We start from the raw sequence: 14,597 nt of genomic DNA on the forward strand, positions 1-14,597 counted from the left end.
ATCCTCCAATATCCATTCTGCAAGTTTTAATGTCCGTGCTCAAAAATGACCACTATATTCCAGTACCACTGGCCTATGATGATTACAAGATGTATTCTCAGTTCACAAATTCGAAAACCTTTCTTAAATACATCTTAGAGTGAATAAAACATGGAAATTCTATTTAATATTACTAAGACCTCATGGAGAAGCAATGGCCCTGGGTTTCAAAATGACCACATATTCTTTTTATGAAAGTGTGCCCCCCTTAATATAACAAAGCCTGCTCATGAGATTTAAATCTCCTTTTCTTGGAGTCTTCTTTTGAAGGAAATCATGTTCTGAAATCCTGAGCCTCTATTCTCAACTGCTGTCTCTGGAGTAGACACGGCTGCAGATGATTCTAGTCTAGGATGTGCACAGGGCTTAGCAAATCATATTCCTTTTTTGAGTAAGGTCTTGCTGTATCACCCAGGCTGGAGTGCAGTGGCATCATCATGGATCAATGCAAGCTCCACCTCCCAGACCCTCCCAAGTGGCTGGAACTACAAGCACACACCACCATGCCTTTGTAATTTTTTTTTTTTTTTTTTTTTGTAGAGACAGGGTCTCGCTATGTTGCCCAGGCTGGTCTTGAACTCCAGTGCTCAAGTGATTCTCCCATCTTGGCCTCCCAAACTTCTGAGATTATAGGTGTAATCCACCACACTTGGCCCCAGATTGTTCTTTATGTGCCATGCAATATTTACATGTCAAACTCTGCCAGCACTACAAACTGAGCATTATCCTAGATTGTCATAAAACCACTACGTCCCAACCACTGCATTCCAACAGGACTCCTGGATGGGAGTCACACTGAAAGTACCTGGGAAGGCAGCCTTTTCTGGGTGGAGTAAAACTCCAGACCACTAAGATATTTTTCATTCAAATCAGTTCAACAAGTACTTTGTCTAAAGTCCTTTGATATGCCCAGCACTCTTTTTTAATTTTTTTTAATTTTCAAAAATTGTATACATTTATAGTATACAGCATAACTTTTTGATATATGTCTACATTGAGAAGTGACTAAATCAAGCTAATTAACATATTTATTACTTCACACACTTTTTTTTGTAGTGTGAACATTTGAAATCTACTCTTAGCAATTTTCAAGAATATAATACTATTAACTATAATCATGTTTTATAACAGACATCCTAAACTTAATCCTCCTTTAATAACTAAATGTTTCATCCTTTGACTCCCGTATGATCCAACAACTTGATTTCTGGGTATACATCCAAAAGGAATGAAATCAGTATGTCAAAGAGATATCTGCACTTTCATGTTCATTGTAGCATTATTTCCCAGAGCCAAGATCTGGAAACAACAAAGGTGCCCATCAGTGAATAGATGGATAAAGAAAATGTGGTATATACATACAATACTAATCAACCTTTTAAAAAATGAAATCTAGTCATTTGTGACAATATGGATAAACCTTGAGGATACTATGCTAAGTGAAAGAAGTCAGACACGGAAAGACAAATACTGCATGATCTCATATGTGAAACTCAGCACTTTTAAGTCTGGGTTGTTTAGGGGTGAGGGTTACAGACTATTATGGCAAAGACAGTCAGTCCTCTCCTCAAATGGCTGATGTTTTGTCTAAGGAAACAAGGCTTGGCCACGTTAAATGATGAAGGAAAAACTGAAGATACAGGTAAATCTCAAATATTTAATTTAAGTTGAGAAGTACTGCAAATGCCAAGCAGAAAATACTGGGAGTAGTTATGGGTTGTAGTATTGGCTGGAATTATCAGGAGATGTTTTATGGTGAACATGGATATAAGTTTGTTCCTGAAGGATGCAAGGAATTCAGTAACACAGAAGGACAGTTCCAAGTAAACATGATCAAAACTGCAGAGATGGTTACAGTGAACAGACATGTGAAAATGGAGTTAGGTGGGCTACATGTAGGTGGTTAAGCCCACACCTGTCACCAAAGCAGCAGCACAAGCACAGAGGAGTAAAAATTTAATGTGGACTTTCCTCCACAATCAGAATATTTATTGTCTCGGCCAGAGGACTTGGGAGTCGTGGAGTAAAAGTCTGAAAGAGTATCATAGGAATATAATTGTCCTTAGGTAGATTTGCGGCAGGCAAGGTCTCACTAATGCAGACCTCCATAACAACTGTTTCAGCTCTGACTGAGTGGTTAAGTTAAATATTAAAAGCTGAAAGAGCCAGTGCCTTTATGCAAAGGCTGGAATGTAACAGAAACCTACCAAGAGTTTCGCCTAGGCATTTCCTGGGCCTTAAAGCATGACAAAATAATGAAGGAATTCTTAGCAGGACCCATTTAGGATAAAATAAGTTTTACTGGGGGTCTGAAGAAACTCCCCAGGCCTCTGCAAATAAGTTTACTGGGGGTCTGAAGGAACTCGCCAAACCTCCATGATTTAGCAGGAGACAAGATAAGGGTAATCATCCCAGCACCTGGACTCATTTAGATTAAGTAAACTTACTGAGGCTCCAGGAGAAGGTCTTCAGGACTGAGACCTTAGTTACAGATTAAAAGAAGTTAATCACTTATGTCTTTAGATGAATGCACACTTATATTCATCACCTTAGAAGGTCTGTAAGCTCTGGAAGACTTTGTAATTTTTGAGGTGGTCTGGTGATATTTTCCATGCCTTCTCCCTGTAACATGGAGAAATTAAAAAAAAAAAAAAATCTCTTCCTCCCCAGTTCATCTACATCTCATTATTGGGCCATAAGAAATAGCAGCCCAACCCTCCATTTGGTCTGGGAACACTTTTTCCATCTTCCAAGTGTATGTGAGACACAGATAACACTAGATCAAGTAATAAAGCACTTAAACAACTATGTTGTATATAACCAGATGCGGTTACTTTTAATTGTATATACCTGAATACACTCCACTTTGAATATACTCCACTTATCTATACCCATGGGCGGCTCTCTTAGTGACATTCATAGTCCAGGTATATTGTCCACATAAACCTACTTTAGCCCCTTAACAAAGGACGTAAGATTAGAAGTTACTCTCTCCAGACAAACAAAACCTGAATATCTTGATGTCAGGTATCTCTTATTACAATATAAAGTCATATTTATATTAAATATCCCCAATGATAGCCTTAGCCTAATTGTTCTCAACTAGGAGGAATTACACCACACAGGGTATATTTGTGGATGTATGGAGGTATTTTGTTTGTCACAACTGGGTTGGGGGTTGCTACCAGAATATCATATGTATAGAAGCCAAGGATGCTTCTAAACATCTTGTGATGCACAGGACAATCCTACACACACACACACACACACACACACACACACACACACACACACACACACACAATTCTCTGGCCCAAAATATCAGTGGTGCCAAGGTTGAGAAACCCTGCTTAATTCTTACCAGTTTACATGATGATTAAAACACACACACATACACTTAAAAAATACAACCTCATTCTCTTTCCCTAAGCTAAGAACTCTCCAATAAGTTGTCTCAAATGGTTTTGCCAGCTGAGTGCTTTTAAGTTCTGGACCAAATATAGCTTTAGAAACAAGAGTAAATTATTGTGCATAAAACTCTAGAGATCAGTATATCCAGGGTTGCTTAACTCAGAAAATCAGTGGCATTGGGTTTTCAGATACTTTTCTAATTGTTTTATGTATGTGTCTCTCTGATCACTATGGTAAGCTGAAAAACTTTCCCGCAAAAGTCATTCATGTCCTAATCTCTAGAACCTGTAACTATTACCTTATATGACAAAAAAGGTTCTTTGCAGATATTATTGGATTAAGGAGTTTGGGATGGTGCAATTATCCTGGATTATTATAATGGGTAGACCCTAGATGGAATCTCACATATCCCTAATGGAGAGGGCAAAGGGATATTTAATAACACACAGAGGAGGAGATGAGAAGACAGCTCAGGAGAGATTTGAAGATGCTGGCCTTAAAAATTGGGGTGATAGGGTCATAAGCCCAGGAATGCTGACAGCCACCAGAGATGGAAGAGAAAAAGACTCTCCCCCAGACCCAGAGCATCCAGAGGAAACAAGGTCTTGTTGACACCTTGATTTTGGCCCAATGATACTAATTTTGGGTTTCTGATCTCTGTAATTGAAAGAGAGTAAGTTTATGTTGTTTTAGGGCTCCAAGTTTGTGGTAACTTGTTAACAGCAGTCACAAAACGGCTGCCACAAATTCAGGTATCACTTTCCCATTCAGCTGGATCTAGAAGAAGGGAGAGAACCTCTTCTCATGCATCAGTAACCTTCTTCCTTAAATAAATAAAAGAGAAAAACCTTTCCCAGCAGCCTCTAGTAAGTTTTTCCATAGGTTAAGTCTCAATGGCCAGAATAATGCTACATGCCTACAGCTAAAACAATCACAAGAAAAGGAAAATTAACAAAATCATGATTAGCTTAAATCAATCATAGTGCTTCCTCTAGGGCCCAAGGGAGGCCAATCTTCCCTGAGTGCATTGTTCTATGGTTAAAACAAGACTTTGTAGACATGGAAGAATGGTCTGAGAGCTGTTAGGTAGGCACCCGACAGTGCTGGTTTTCTTCACCCTGCCCATGTGGCCATGTCTGCTGTGATGGTGCTAGGACTGCTCATCATAGTCAGCAGTTCTCAAAGAGGCTCTCCACCACTGCCACTGAACGGGGCTCTGCAAGATGTCACTGCACTGCCCTCAGCTCCTTCTTCCCAATCCCTGGAAATTCCTTTTCCCTTCATGCAATGGATGAGGCTCCTTGTATTAGACTTCATAGTCAAGAAATAAAATTTTCCTCATTATGGGGAGGCTGTGATTCGAGATGAGGGTGATTTGTCACTGGAAAAGAGGTGAGTAGGAAATAAGATCAATACCTTCCTTGGATTCGCTTTTACTTATATCTGTTTTCTACAGACCTGGATTTTCACTGAAATTATTTTAGTAGCTGCAGTAGTCCAATGTACACCAGACCGACTTGGATTATTTCCAAAGTTTATTGTGCCAGCAGAGTTAAAGATTGCATCTCTCTCCCTCCTTTAAGCCTCTTTATCATTCTCCTTCAAGTTCTCCCACACGGTATTAATACAGCATTAATAAAAGCCTAACGTAGAATGCTCCTATTTCTCTGCTTTGATCCTGGACAGGGGCAGCCAGGTCTAGATTAGCAGCTGGCCCAGTGTAGCTCTCCTCCCCCGACACCGTCTTCCTCCTGCTGCACTATAAGGGCATTAGGCCTGGAGGGCAGGAGCAAAAGACAGTAACCAAAGGTAACATGCTTATCAAATTGCATAAGTAAACTGCATTTATAAGGTTACCATGACTTGGCCACCGTGAAGTGATAACAGGAGAAAACACAAGGTGATGGATTACAGGTAAGAGAAAATGGCCCTGTCAACATCTGTACCATACCCATTTATTAATGTCCATCATAATAGTATAGGACCTTGGTATGTATTTAGTCTTATAAATAGACCTTCCATGCTTAGAAATCTTTTTCCAGCATTACTATGATAATTAATGCCTCTTGACAGATTTATCATTTTCTTATTCAATGAACATATTCCCAGCCCCTCCTATGTCCAAGGTACATGGCAGGCACTGACTAGGATACAGACAGTCTCAAAGCACAGCCTGGAGAACACTCTAGGAGTTCACAAACCACTGCAGTCCTTCTGCAGTTTTCTGACTCCTGTTAGATGCATAATTCCATATAGACTGTCTGCATATCCCCAAGGAGATTCTGTCAGGGATAATTTCAGTAATTTGTTTTTAAAAAAACAATAGGAATACTGAATTTTTAAAAATGTTTTTCCAAGCTTCACCCTCCTCACCCCTGCTGTGGTCCTGATAAACACTCTGGGTGAGCTGGGCAGAATCTGCAGTCCAAAGGAGTCCATCAAAGCTATGGTTCAATGAAGTCATTTTTCTCAGGTTGCCATGCTCATTGGCCTCCACAGGATGGAGACTCCAGCAGGGCACTCGCTCCATGTGGTTATGAAGAACACATTGTGCTCCTGTAGACATGTGCACAACACACCCCCACCCACCGCATCATGCTTATTGCCAAACATGGGGCTTTCTAATCACTGTGTGTTCAGACAACAATCCAGGAAGTCCAAACTCAGCCGAACAAATGCAGAACTGCTCAGCAGAAGCAGCTTTAACAGGTGCTGTCGGTAAGGTCTTGGGGAACCTTCTATTGCTCCCATCCTGGGAAAGCATGTGGTATAGCAGAAAGAGAACAAGCTCTGGTGACAGACCCGAGGTCACATCCTGGATCTGTCACTTACTGGCTGGGTTTTCTCAGATAAGTTAATGTCTGAGCTTCACTTTCATCTTTTCATTTCTTTATAAAATGGAAATTATCATCTTCATCATATCTATAGTTCAACCTACTGTTCAAAGGCCATTGGTAGTTCTGTTACTGTTAATCTCAAGTAGAAAGTCTGAAAGATCACTGAAGACAGATTATGGACAGGAGTCTTCTTTGCTGGAGCCACTTCCCCAGTGGTTAAGATTGTCTTTTTCCCCCTTCTCTAGATGCAATCTAGAACCCAGGAACCTAGTGGCACGTTGGACATTCCTTTTGCATTAGGTACTTGGATACGAAAGGGAATACAAATTTTAGCCAATAATTTCCTTCCTCCTTCCCATATCATCAAGGCTGGTTTAGCACGTGACAGAATGTGTAACCTTATATTTGTCTAACCCCACAGAGTCTACAAGTCTATATGTACCTTTTAAATATAACCCTGGTTCTCAAATGTTTGCAGCCTTCAGAAGCACCTGGAAGTCTTATTAGAGCACAGAATACTGCCCTCACCCCAGAGTTTCTGATTCAGCAGGTCTGGGATGGGGCCTGATAACTTGCATTTTTAACTCATTCCCAGGAGATGCTGATGTGCTAGTCTGGGGTGCATCGGCCCAAGACTGTATTAAGGAAACAAGCAAGTATCTATCAGCAATTGCAGGTGCCATGAATAACACTGCTCCCCATATATTTCTTCCACCCTTTGTGTTCTTTGGCTGAAGTTACTTTTTTGGGATTTAAACAGCAAGAGTCTTACTAAAGTAAAACTATGTTATCTGTGACAAATAGCTCCAGTAGACATAATGGTCATTGTCATTTTATCTGAGTTTTTTTCATTTAGATTTGCTTTGAAATCAGCAAATGTTTTCTTATAGAGCCAGAGAGTAATATTTTTAGGTCTATGGGATTTGCAGTCTCTGTTGCAACTACTCTACTCCGCCTTTGTAGAACAAGACAACCACAGACATGGGCAAAGGAATGGATTTGCTGATCTAGAGCCTGTTCAAGTTAGACCTGAGGGTCCAGAGACCTGAGGGATCCTGATGAAAAAATGACAAGAGCATCGTCAATTACGGTCACTATGTGCCAGAGGCCAGATTCACCCTGGAGTCCTCCAAAGGCTTCAGTTCTGTCACCATCCTTTATCTGTCACATAGGCTAGGGATGGAGGCATACATTGTAACACTTAATACAATGTTCTAGATTCATTTTAGATTTCCATTTTTCACTCCGTTATTCAACCTGAAGAGAATTATAATATTTCTAATATAATCTAAACTGCTACTTATTGACTGTGCCATAGAATTTCAGTTTTCTTTCATATTAATATTTGCCCACTGAATATTTAATAGAAATGAGAAATTACTTTTCTCCATTCTTGATTACAGAAAGTTCATAATAGTGCTGTGAAAAATTCAGAAACGCATTTGTGATGTCAAAATACTCTCTCCCTGCCAAAATATTCAGAAGGATATTAACCCCAAACCAAAAATGAATTCTTGACACCATCATGTTTGGATTCTTAGAATGGAAGAATATACATTTAAGCCATAAGGCATTCTAAATGGGGTTTGGGGGGTAAGACTCTCAGGTAGAAATTTGAAGACCTGGAGAAGGAGTTTGAGGAAAAGATATATTCTCTCTTGTTTGCTTTCTCATTCTTTCATATCTTAGAGGGACCCTCATTTTAGAGAAGCCTAAATCTGTTATGCACCTTTCTTTACATGTTTAGAGTGAATTACCTAGTTCTCAGCACAACTGAAATTAATAATGACCTCAATCCCCTCAACTATATTCTTCCTCTAAACTAAAGAAGATTATGTTGACATAAATTTATATACATACATGCACATGACAGGTTGACATTTTATATATTATCTATATAAACTACAAATATAATTTATTTATAGGCAAAAATAGGAGAATATGGTATGATATCCAAGTGTGTTACATAGATTTACAAATTCTAAATAATTGTAGAATCATTTAAAAAAAACAGGTTGAGTAGGGAAAACAAAATATATATAGTAATATTTTATATCATATTCTCATCTTTCCCTGAATTAGTGTTTAATTGCAAGTCATTCACCACTGTTTGGAGTAACAATAATATTCATGAAATGGCATTTCCACCCGACACCAGATACATAGCAAGGCCACTGAAATTTAGTGATGAGGAAAAAATACAAGATTTTTTTTAACTTATCGTAAAGTAAATATATAAAAAATCCTGTGATGGTTTGACACCAAAAGATGAGGATTGGAGGAAGAATAATCTAAATGTTTCCCCAGCTTGTCAAGGTTCAAAAAATTTGGAAAATTAAGAAAAATTTTCAAAGAAAATCACTTTTGGAGTAGTTCTATATCACAAGTTGGAGGCACATAGGAAAATCCCCATATAAGCAATCAAATTCTAAAATATTAGACTAGAGATTAATCTGTGACTGGGTCACACTAAAAAAAATTATTGCCAGGGAAGAAAGGAATAGTCTAAAAGATACCTTACTGCACTTTTATGTCCATTCTTTCATTTGTCTTACTTTGTTTTGTTCAGAAAAACAAATACACAAGTCAAATGGAGAGAAAACCTTGATAGCAATTCCTAGAAAAAGTGATACGGAAATTTTTGTTCACCCCTGACTTTATATGAACTATACGTTTATTCCCTTGAGGCAAATACCCTTTTATACGGAGTCAGTGGAAGTATAGTCTCATGGCCCCAGCTTTAGAAGGGCAATGTCTGTTAACTGTCCCAATCCTCTTTCCCATACACACACCCCATCCCACAAAACCCACCTCCTAGGTTTCCCCAGGAGTCAGACTATATCTAGATTATTCTTGGCACAGTTTGGATGTTTGTCCCCTCCAAATTTCATGTTGAAATGTGACTCACAATATCAGAGGTGGGGTCTGCTGGAAAGTGATTGGATCTTAGGGAAGGATCTCTATTGAATGGTTTAGCACCCTCCCCCGAATAATGAGTTCATTCTCTCTTATTAGTTCACATAAGATCTGATGTTTAAAAGACTGTGGGACCTCCCCCATCCCTCTTTAGCTCACTTTCTCTGAGATTCCTGTACCCCTTTGCCTTCTACCATGACTGTGAGCTTCCTGCAGCCTCACCAGGAACAGAAGCTGGCACCATGTTTCCTATACAGCCTACAGAACTATGGCCCAATGGAACCTCTTTTCTGTATAAATTACCCAGCCTCGGGTATTTCTTGGTAGTGATGCAAAAATTGACTAATATAATTCTGTTAGGGTAAATGCATATTTTAATAATATGTATTAATAATTAGGAAAAATCTAGAGGATGAACCTAGGGGTCCAAATCTGGAGCCATGTTCTATGAGGAATGACTAAAATACTGAGTGAAAATCATCTTGGTGGTGCAGGGGAGGAAATCACATAGTAGAATGTGATGGATCTTTCAGTATCTGAAAAGCCACATTATAGACAGAGCCGTCAATTTGCTCTGATGGTATAGAGAGAGTTGAATGAGGATTGATTTGATGCGAATTTGGATGGAGAAATTTGTTTAGTAAATAATGAATAACTAGAGATACCTTATAGATTATTTTGTAATGTAGCAAACATCATTTCATCTGAAATACTCCAGGAAAAACTAGATAACCACCAGTCATTGATGTTGTAGAAAAGATCAAAATGTTGTAGTTCAGCTTTGCTTCTTATCTTTGAATCCTCTCCATAAACACTCTGCTCTGTGGTCACTCAGCTTACGACAGTACACGTCCACTGGGAGAAAAGGCAATCCTTTGGGAAGATAATGGAGCTAGACTGGTATTTCTTACAATGTAGCTGCAGGCTGTCTGCATCAGATTACATAGCTTGCTTATCAAAACATTCCACCCTCCAGCACCAGAACATCTGGATGGCCCCAGGAACCTGCATCTTTAATAAACTCCTCAGATGACTCTGATGCACATTAGAGTTTGAGGCCCATTAAACTAGATAAATATAAAGTCTTTCTGATGCTAAGAGATGATAATAAAGAACAGTGGGATAGATTCTGAATTTCCCCATAAGGATTAGTTCAGTGCTATTAAGATATTTTAAGTGAACAAACATTTGCCAGCTTTGAAGTCACAGTAACCTAATACTTGATGAAGAATTTTCTTATTTCTATAAGAGTCCATAGATCTTTCTCTAATGCCAGCTTCCATGATATGGTTTCCATGGACTGTGACAAACTAGGACACTCTAACCTTACATGAACACATTCCCAACTCCATTTCAAACAGTAGACACCAAGCATCACCACTATGGCAAATGCTGATTTGTTCTCTCAGATCTTGAAACAGAAGTTTAGAACCAGAAGATATCAAACTTGACTCTTGTCTAGACCTTTGTGGAAGCACCTGGCTACCTATACTGGCAGGATCAGGCCCAGCCTGATTGAGTCATGGGGTCTTTTCATGTAAGTTTTGCAGAATTCAAGCCTGACATCCCCTTCATTCTTACCTCCCTCTTTCTTCAGTCATAAATCTTACAGGGAGTGACTTAATGAAATCACAATCACACTCTAGGAATGCTGAAATATTTTTGCACAATCATATGTGGAACCATAGAGTATTTAGATGCTAAGGACTCTAAGTCAAGTTTGTATTTACAGAGTACCCACTTTACACATGGCACTGTAATCTCAGAGTTAAAAAATTAGTTGAATCAACCAGTAGAAAAAGAAATGAAGTTCCTTGATATTCACTCCTAGAATTCTCACCATTGGTAAACCTTCTTATCCATCAGCAAAGAGTAATTTCTATACCTTAATTCCTTACCTATAGCTGTTCCTTCACAGGAAAAATAGACATCTAATATTTGGATGTCCCAAAGGAACAGTTCCCATCTTCTTGGATATGGTCTCTTCTTTTATTAACTATGGACTTCAAACATGTGGGTATCACCCTGATTCACCCTGATTCACTGACAGTGTCAAGGAGTGACTACTGACTGGGTTTCTCACCCTAGGTGGGTCAACCTATGATATTGCTGAAGCACGTTTGAATTTGGAAGGAGAAATTGGCTTTCAATCTCTCTGTGGAGGCAGGGGTGGAAAATACAGGGCATCCAAGCTGCTGGTGGCCATGTTTCCAACTCTGTGGAAGAACGTAGTCTGTGTCAATGCAACATATAGACAGAAGAAAGATGGCAGGTGGTATCCAGGCTGCGTATCCAGTCTCACAGAGGACTGACTGTTTGTCAAGGCATACGTTTGTCCTTACAACAATATAATTAAGTACAGGAAAATTCAGTAGGTTCCTTTCTGTATCTAGCTAATTTGAACTGGTTTCTCTTTCCTGCCACCAGAAAAAAAATTGTACTAAACAACAGGAAACATAAACATATCTGGTAATCGAAGTCCTATTGTACACAGACCCATAATTCTCCCAACTTTCCATGCATTTGGTTGCACTTTTCTGAGAGTTGATGGAGAACACCTGTAACAACCTAGATCCTACCTAATATAAGATCAGAAACTAAGTCCTGTAGCTAAGAGAATATTCTTGGTTGAAATCATTAGAACTTAAAAAATGTTTTTTATTTGCTTTTAATTGTAGATAAGAATGAAGGATTTGGGAGAAATACTTTGAAAATAAGAAGGGGCTAAAGACTAATACTCCAGTCAATGTTTTCTGTTATATCACACAGATGTATATTCAAAGCCCTGTGATATAGTGGAATGTTAGAAAATCCCAATTCTCTCCTAGTCTCTGTACCCACGTTAAAATCCATAACCTATTAAGATGTTTTTCTTGCCAGGGGAAGAATATCTTTAATGTTAACAAAAATAATGCCTACGGAAATTTCCAACCAAAATGGAATACAGTATTTGTATCTGTCCATAAACAAAAAATAGGGTGTATATTTGTACATAGAAGGGTTGATAAGACAGGTTAGCTAAGAAGAAGCAGGGACAGGAAAGATAAGAGAGACAGAGAAGTTAAGCAAATTAATGGCTAGAAAGTACTTTATAGCTACGTGATGTTTATTGACAACCTGGAGGCTTATTTAATGCAAGACTTTTCTGATCAGGATTTAAATAAGGACCAAACTAAATTAGCAGAAGAAAAATTACAGATGGCTTGAAGGAGTACGGCAATGGAATAGAACATAGACCTAAAGCTAACATTTGCAAATAGATGAGGAGAGTTGATCCCAAGAAAAAATAAAAAACAGGCAGATTCAAGTGTCTTTCTTATAGTCACCCATCTATCTCTTTGTCAGTATTGAACACCTATTATGCTTCAGAGCCAGGGCTAAAGGCTGTGGATAATACAAACATGAATAAGACAGACCCTGCCTGTAACAATGACCTTCTAGAACAAAAAAGAAGATGTGAACAAAAATAACTCAATACTCAAGACAGTGTGAGTATCATGAGTGATTTAACCTTTTCTTAGGATTCAGAGCAGAGAGAAACCACTTTCTGCTAAGAAGCTTCATGGCAAAGGTAGCATAGGAACAGGAACTTGCAGGATACATTCACTTTCAATGCCACTCATCCAAAAATAAGGAAGCCCAGAGCATCAAATAAAAGCCCTCATAAATTCTCGATGGCTCCTGATATTCAGTAAATGTTATAATTAACTTGTTTCCCTTCCATTTCTAGCAGTGAGATCACAGAGGTTCCCAGGGTTTTGCCTGATTTCTTCCCCACTCTAGTTTCTTCTGAAGATGTAGTTATTGCAAAACATGCTTTTAAAAAATGCTTTGATGGAAAGGAAGAAGAGCTCAGCTCAGAGAGGAGAAATTCCTTCTGCATTTAGTATATATACACCAAAGAGGCTCAGATGCTAGACCTAGAACGGATTTCTTGAATAGTTCCTCCAGGTGTCACATTTACATGAAAACACCATCCAGATGGCATGTTGGCCCTAAAGAGACTTGAGACCACAAGCAGAGCTCCTTGTGTTCTTCAGAACTGTCACAGAGTCGGAGCTGGATGACAGGAAGGCATCACAAACCTCCAGTGGCCCTAACCTCCCACTCCTTCATGCCCGCCTCTTCTGGGCAGAGGCTGAAACAGCTAAAATGCAGAATGAAGTCTGAGAGCTCCCAGAAAAATGATAAATGTATGTTTTAAATAAATAGAGAATTCCCTAAAACTAGACAAAATGTTTATAGAAAAACGAATATTTAAACTTAGGCTAAAGAAGCCGGAAGGCAGTTCTTTTCATTCCCAATACTGTCTCTCCACTATCACAAGACCTTTGTAGTAGCAGTAAAGAGATAATTGCTCTGGAAGAATATGTGTGCTTATTGTTTTTAAAAAAATAAAACAAGGACAATAAAGAAAGCATAAACACAAATCAAAAAGAATCAAACTGGCATGTTTCTGTTCATATGTAACCTGAGACGCTTGAAGTCTTTGTAAGAAAAGACTCATGAGAGAAAATAACTGAAACTAAAAAATTCTCCACCTAGCTAAATTACCATTCACCTATGAAAGTAAAGTATGTTATTCAAAGATAAGCAGAAATTCAGAAAGTATCTTGCCTAAGAAAAATACTTGGGGGATGGGAGGAGGACTAATGCAGCAACAAATAATCCAGAAAGGGATTTCAAGATTAAGAGCAAACAATAATAAACAAAAAATATGTTAATGTATAGATGTGATTACATATAAGAGGGGATAGGATAGGCTTTCTAGCTGTCTAGGGGCATGTTAGAATGATTCTCAGATACACCTAAGGATTTTTAATAAAATTTCACAATTCTGAGTTCAGAACATACCTAGATGAGGACCTGTTGCTTGGGGAAGCTGAGAGTAAAAATAATGAGAACTGCTTTGGTGACTAAGTGGACTTCACTATAGTGTTCGCTTTGGTCAAGTCTATATTGTATAGCAACAGAATTTAAGAGGTATATCCAGGGTGACCAATCCATCTCAGTTTTCCCAAGAGTTTCCTGGTTTTAGCCCTGAAAGTCCCATATCACAGGCCCGGTGTGGTGGCTCAGGCCTGTAATGCCAGCACTTTGGGAGGCCAAGACACACAGATCTTGAGGTCAAGAGATCGAGACCACCCTGGTGAACATGATGAAACCTTGTATCTACTAAAAATACAAAAGGCCGAGACGGTGGCTCATGCCTGTACTCCCAACACTTTGGGAGGCTGAGGTGGGTGGATCACCTGAGGTTGGGAGTTCAAGACCAGCCTGACCAATATGGAGAAACCCCGTCTCTACTAAAAATACAAAATTAGCCAGGCATGCTGGTACATACCTGTAATTCCAGCTACTCAGGAGGCTAAGGCAGGAGAATCACTTGAACCT

The sequence above is a fragment of the Aotus nancymaae genome, unplaced genomic scaffold (assembly GCF_030222135.1).
Source record: "Aotus nancymaae isolate 86718 unplaced genomic scaffold, 86718_ANA_hifiasm-v0.15.2.pri h1tg000020l, whole genome shotgun sequence".
Taxonomy (NCBI): domain Eukaryota; kingdom Metazoa; phylum Chordata; class Mammalia; order Primates; family Aotidae; genus Aotus; species Aotus nancymaae.